The 6,961-nt window shown below is 38.9% G+C and overlaps 1 protein-coding gene across 4 annotated transcripts in view; it reads right to left on the bottom strand.

Annotated features, from left to right (window-relative positions):
• Positions 1-4,930: 4,930 nt before the first annotated feature.
• The window catches only part of CDC42SE2 (CDC42 small effector 2), an 82,290-nt gene continuing 80,259 nt past the window's right edge, over positions 4,931-6,961 (bottom strand). For all 4 annotated transcript variants that reach the window (XM_048291687.1, XM_048291691.1, XM_048291688.1 and 1 more), the window contains one exon: positions 4,931-6,865. The gene's annotated coding sequence lies outside the window, so the exon portion shown is untranslated. The remainder of the gene's footprint in view (positions 6,866-6,961) is intronic.

The raw sequence follows: 6,961 nt of genomic DNA, 5'->3' as shown, positions 1-6,961 counted from the left end.
GAAGCAATTGCCCACCCACGGAGGCCAGTGCTCACTTTCTAATTACCTAAATATTTACTACAACTTTTTAAACATATTGTAATGTGAACATCAATATTGCAGATAATGGGGCAGGGTAGGAGAAGGTTATGGGCCATGTGGCATGGTTTGCTGGACAGGACTATGGAAATTTCTTACTTAACAGGGAAGCTTAAATTTAGAAGGCATGTCTGTTCCGTGGAGAACTTTTCATCATGGGTATGGATAGCTTTCCTCAGTGAGAAAGCTATCCAAATGAGCAGCTGCACATACTTGATCACAGTTTTCCAAGCAGTGATGGCTCTGATTATTGTATTGATAATAACCAGCTCCAGTCACCCTTCCATTAGCTGACTGTGCTGGCATAACCCTGCTATATGGGGGCAGGGAGCAGGAGGACCTGACTTTCTTTACACAGAGTTAACCAAGTGCACTTACTTAGAAAATCTGGCTTCAAAAGGATTTTCTTAATTTAGTGCAGTACTGTGCACATTTGCACTTGGGAAGACAGCAGTGTTGCCCAGGAATATGATGCAAATGCCTCAGTGTGTGGGGCTGCCTCAGCTGCCCCTCAAGCAGGGGAGCTGCTGTGGTGGCACATGTTGGCAGACCCTGTGGGCCCACTGAGCTGGGGGCGCAACACTGACATCAGGCTTTACCTGCTGCAAGCACTGACAAAAATAGCTGCAACTCCCTTGTGCCCAATGGCTTTGGCACTTTGGCTTGGGATACCATGTCTGTTCTATGAGTGCTGCACTGGCCTCCACATTGCTGTGGGATGGATGTTTCAAGTGCTGCTCCAAAAAGGAGGACTCTCACATAGCAGCTGAGAAGTGCCTTGTGCTCTCAGAAATTGCTAGGCACTCTTAGAGAATATGTGTACTTATAGCACGTACGCTGGGGACAGTACAGGCCATTGCATCTACATAGGTCAGAAAGTTTAATTTTGCTCTATGAGACTATGCAAGTGTGTTTTAAGAGCCTGAAAATCCTACTTCAAATTGTTTTAGTAAGCAGTCATCTTCATATAACTTCATGGTTCAAGGTTTTACATAGGCATTGTTTTAGCCACAGTGTTTCCTTCTATCGTGCATTTCCACTGCTCTGGTTGTGATTCAGAGAATGAGCAAGGAAGCTCTTAAACCAAATCATGGCACAGCAATTTAATTCCTTTCCATGGACTGGGCCGGGTGCATTTTTGCAGTCTCTGAGGCAAACAGCATCTGTGCAGTTGCAGAGAGGTGTAAGCAGATAGAAGTGGGTGATTATAGTAAACAAAACGAAATAGTGGGACTTGAATCTACAGCAGTAGGTCCAAGTATCATCTTGATTTTGTCCAGCACCAGCAGATGAGTTTGGAAACAGACTTCTGAATAATTAAGTTTTTAAAGGAATGTGAAGCTGGATGGGCATCCATTCACCATGCTATGTATGTTCACAGTAAGAAAAACAGTTTACATTTACTACAGACTTTAAAAATTGTCAGATAGAGTGTCATTTCCCAGATCTGTTCACCATGCAGTCCTGTTGCCCTGGGCTGCTCCTATTGCCTATTATGACAGATCCTGATTATGCCAGCTGAAAACCAAATGTGTTGCAACTTACAGAAAGAGTAATTGTCTTGGAACCTACTACCTAAAACACTGAAAAATGAACAAACCTTGCTGCACTGGGCTCTGGTTTTTGCGGCTGTTGCCAATAGCCCCTTCTTGAAAAGAATACCATGGGGCATACATACAGTGTTGGTCATCTATCAAAGTTTACCCTTCTCCCCCACTTACTCTTTTTTCTTTTCACTCACCCATCATTTACGTCTGCCCTCCCCACAGTCCTCCACTCCTCCAAACCCAATGCTGCTTACTGAAATGTGATTTTTGATTCCTTATTTCCACCTTTGGAAATGTTTTTCTCCTTTATAAACGTGAAACGAAATGCTGCACAATGCCCCCATATGAATGCATTACTCTACTGCTTAATGCATATACCATACATGAGATTATTTTTACTGTTCCAGAAGGTGGAATTCTGACAAGTGGAAAAATCTGTGGAATGCCAAAATGTCCATTAGCATCAACCACTTGGAAACAGTACTCTTTTCCCAGGCGTATGGTTCTTTGAAAGTTTTACTGATAGTGCAAAGATGATTTCCCAAGAAAAACTGTTTCAGAACAGCCATTTCCCTAGAGTTGCCACATTTCAAGAAAGCTGGGGACTTCAAAATCAATTTCATGTAGTAGTCATTTTCCTCCTTGAGGCGATGTTTTAAGAACTGGCCTTGCACAACAACAGCCAACCTCACACATGGGATGAGGGATCACAGTGAGTGACAGCAGGTGCAAAAGATAAATCCAGGCTCCTGTGTGGTGCATGAGGGTTCCTCTCACACCACTGCTCTGTCAACAGGAGTCATTCACCTGGAGTCTCCCACCAGGAAAGACACAAATTTGATACGTGTTTATTTTTCCTAGCAGATTATTTCAAATCAACTGGGAGCTACAAAAGCTGATGTAATAGTGAGATTTTAAAAACTGAAAGCCAACAACCCCTTCCTGGCACTGAAGGCATAGTATGGGTGAAACGAAGCGTATTCCTGGGAAACAGGGATATGCCCAGGACTCCTGACATCCAGAGCACTGGTAGATGATGTGCACTCCTGGAATGCTGACATCAGTATATAAAGCTTTCTTACTGCTTAGCACTTTGAGGAAATGAGACAGGTATCCACAGCAGGTGTCTCACTGTTTGATGCTAAAACAGCTCCTACCCTCAGTCACTTGCTGGACTAACAAAGCTTACCATGATCCTTACAAATACCAACACCTTCTCGACCTGTTGGAAAATCAGAGTAAGCTAATTTCAGTGTTACCTACCTGATCTCCAGCCCTGCTTTGTGCCTGTATGGCATACAGAAGTGTCTTATATAGCAAGCCCAGTACAAAAGTAATGTTCACTTCACTTGAAAGAACTGATAAACCAAACATACTGCTCTACTTTTATTTTCTGCTAATAGGTTTTGTTACTATCTTGTATATAAAAACACATCATCAAATTTCTTGAAACACACCTCCAACAGACCATAAACTTGTCTATAGACAATGAATGCCGTAAGAAGCTCACACAAATGTTTAAGTAGCTACAAATAAATGCTACTTTTGCATGACTTAGTTATTCATAAATGGGGTTATATCATTCTGCATCATATTTAAGTAAGCAAGTTTGGTATTCAACAATTCATTGCCAACTCAACCAGCCCTTTGAGTTTTCCAGGCTCAATAGAAAACTTGCTTGAAATCTGAACTTATAATTTCTCTTGGCCTGTGTGAAGGTAGAAAATTATTTCTTGTGCAGTGCTGATAGATGGAATTATCACTGGCAGCAGAAATAAATCATACTGCATGAGGATGGCTGACTCTTGGTGATGATGTGGTTGATCTTCTGGCAACATGTTCAGTATACTCTGCACCCCCAAACCAAACAGAATACTCTGCACAAAACTGGTGAGCACAAAACATGGAAAAAGAGCTCCCAAAATGCAGAGTTAGTCTTTATAGTAGATTTTCCAGTAGATGTATTCACAGCTGCAAAGGCTGAATGTTCTGTTTTGGGTGGGTTTTCATTTTGGTTTTGTTTGGTTTTTTTTGTTTATGGTTTTGTTTTGGTGGTTTTTTTGGCTTTGTTGGGTTTTTTTTTCCTTTTTTTGTTTATGGTTTTGTTTTGATTTTTTTTTTGTTTTGTTGGGTTTTTTTTTTAATTACTTTTTGCTTTGTTTCTTGTTTGTTTGATGTTGTTGTGTTTGTTTGGTTGTTGTTTCTTGTGTTTGTTTGGTTGTTGTTTTGGGTGGTTTTTTTAAAATTCGGAAAGCTTTTCTATAGCCAGGTTAAGCTATCAGTGTTCCCCACAACAGATTATCCCTGATCCCATGACACTCACTCCCCACGCTTACTCTGAATAAGCATTAAGAAACTGATCCAGGTTGAAACTAACCAATTTGGTCATAAATCCCCAACCTTTACTATAGGTCACTATCCAATAGTCAGCTTAGCAGCCAAATCAGTGTCAGTGCTAGTACAGACTGTAAGGGTAAATAGATACGACCAGTCGAAATCAGCTTCATTGGTATGCCTTTGAAGTAATCCTACTAATCACTGGCAGAACTAGCACACAATTTTTAATAAGCTTTAATGTCAGTCATGCACTTACAGTGGAATATCTTGTCTTCAGGACATACCTTTGCAGACAGTTTTAAGTTTCTATAACCTCAGCATTTAAAAAAAGAACCCTTTGGTTGATTGGTATCTCATGGATTTATCTCCATCTTTATTTTCCTTTAGAACCTAATTTCTCTCTAGCTGCCTTTTTTCCTCACTGGCAATTTAATGGCCTTGGCATGAGCTAAAGAATTCATTATCAGTCTTTAGAAGAATTTGGCATGAAATTTAATGTAGTAAATTAGTGCTTAAGGAATAAACTTTGAGAGTGTCAAATATAAAAATGAATTGAGCCAAATACAGAGTAGGCAATATTGTGCCTTGCAGGTACTTTTAATGCAGATGAGCATATTATGGTGATAAGTCTTCTACTGATCACCACAGTAAATCTGCATCACAATCAGGAAAGGTACATGCATATGAGTTGCAGTCAAAAGAAAAGATTTCTGAAGTATTTTTTAAGAAACTCTCCCTTCCTTGCAGAAGCCCCTGGCATGCATGTTAAATCAATGCAACAATAATACTGATAAAATTATGTTCTAATCCATTTTGCAACAAAAGGGTCAAATGACATGTAAAAACTCAAGCCTGCAAATTATTTATTGACACTAATAGGTTACTCTTTTCACCACAAGTTTGTCTGTAAGATGCTGTTTTTCTAATGCAAATACAAGTTACGGAAAAAAAAAGGGTAGGCCACCAACTGAAAGAAAACATTTATTGAATCAAAGTCAATACTTTCCTTTTAATATCTACAAGCCAACACTGAACTGACTTTATTCAAGAATGAACACAATGTACAAAAAAAGTATGTCTGTTATAAAAATATGTCAATTTTTTTTTCCTGGCTATTGAGCTGAAAACATTTTGGCAAGTGCAAGATAGGTTTGGCAAGCAAATTTAAGCTGCTATTACCAATAACAAAGATCAAATAATTTTGTAATAGTTTTGTAGTATATTTAAGAGTCATTGTTAAAGTGGCATTGGAAATGCTATCCCCTAAAAAAAGTATATCACTGCACCGCCATGTGTTTATGCATCCAGACAATTGAACATCTCATCAGGAATCAGTATCTTTATCAGTGAATACTATTCAACCTAATTTGAACTATTCAACCAGATAAGTGACATCTACCACTAAAATACAACCTAGGGAAGGTGAACTACCTCCATGGCTGTGTATTTTATGTGTTGCTTACAAACAGAGAGAGAAGATTAGGTAGGTTCATACATATTTAAGTCAACCAGACAGCTGTTGCAATGTGAAATCAGGGAAAGGATAGAAATAGAATAAAGGATCATTTATGACAACAGTCTACATGCGTCTTTGCATATAAAAATGAATTTGATTAGGCTCAGTTATGCCATATTTGTATGGATGGTTTGGGGTTTTTTATCACATAAAAATTTAATGTAACCAGGCCTCAAATAATTGACTTCTCTAAAACCACCAGCAAGGAGCAAAAAAAGGGACCATTTACAGAGATAATCTGAAAACAGTGCAATATTAAAATGCAGTTTCACAACATGTGAAAGAAACATGCTTTGGAACCTGAGCAAAAGGCATTTTACTGACTTAGTAAAAAGTCACCCTGTATGTTGTTTTGATTGGCACCTGTTCTGCCAGATTAGTATGTAGCTCTTAGCAACTTCCATGGCCCCTAAATATTTAGTACACAGAAACTGCCAACTACTTAGAAAGGTCTACTAAACTTTTCAGCCAATATTGCAGGCAGTCTGACATGCTGCTACTGGAAATGACCGGTACAGGTTAAAATTAAGAAAAATTGTAAAAAGAAAAAGAAGCAGCCAAACATGTTGCTCTTCTGTTAAATAGACTAAAGCGATTCCACAACACTTAGATACGGTACTACACTGCTTTACAGTCTGAAGGTCAGCTCTTTCAAAATAAATATACTGAACATTTACAACAAATGCCTTATGAATGCAAGCTCTCTCTTTATTATTTCAAGACCAATTGCGTAAAACTAAAATAAAGACATAACTCTGAAGCAGCTAAGTTATAAGTCCTTTTTCAGAAACAGGCATGACTTGGTGCCACAGCAAAATTTTTCACATCTGCAGTAAGCAATTTTTTTTTTCTTTTAGCACCAAGCAGGCCACCATACAAAGCAACCTCACAAAGCATGCGGTCATCTACTCTGTTGATTTTGTATGAAATAATTATTTGTGCTTGCAGGTCTCAGACCTTTCAAAAATGAATGAACATTAGGTGATTGAAGACATTAGTGGAAACTCATTCATTTCTAAACTATTTGAGTGGAGAAAAGATTAAAAGACTAAAAAGCAACAGGATGTTGTGCATTAGTATTTCTGAGGAATGAAGAAAGCTAAGGTTGGTGCTTTAATTTGCCTTAACACAACTAAGAAGTGACAACCAATCCTAAACATGTAATCTACATCCATGATACTGGTAGAGGCCAATGCGTGCATGCCACTAAAAGGCACAGTCGGACCAATCTGATAAATGGCATCACCAGAGCAGAACAGCAACTTTTCACTGGACTAATCACAAAGGGTGAACAATGAGCCATCACTTCTCTTGTCATGAGCACAGAAAGCAGTCACCAAGGCAAAAGGGAGGACACGGGAAAGAAGATACAGGAACTCACATAAACCTAAAAGACAGAAAACACGCATTAAACCAAGTTTTCAGCATTCTGAGTGACCGGTTTCCAGCTGTAATACTGCTGTACATTGACTTAACACCATAC

The sequence above is a fragment of the Corvus hawaiiensis genome, chromosome Z (assembly GCF_020740725.1).
Source record: "Corvus hawaiiensis isolate bCorHaw1 chromosome Z, bCorHaw1.pri.cur, whole genome shotgun sequence".
Taxonomy (NCBI): domain Eukaryota; kingdom Metazoa; phylum Chordata; class Aves; order Passeriformes; family Corvidae; genus Corvus; species Corvus hawaiiensis.
Note: the sequence above shows the minus strand (reverse complement) of the source record. Positions and strands in the feature narration are given on the sequence as shown.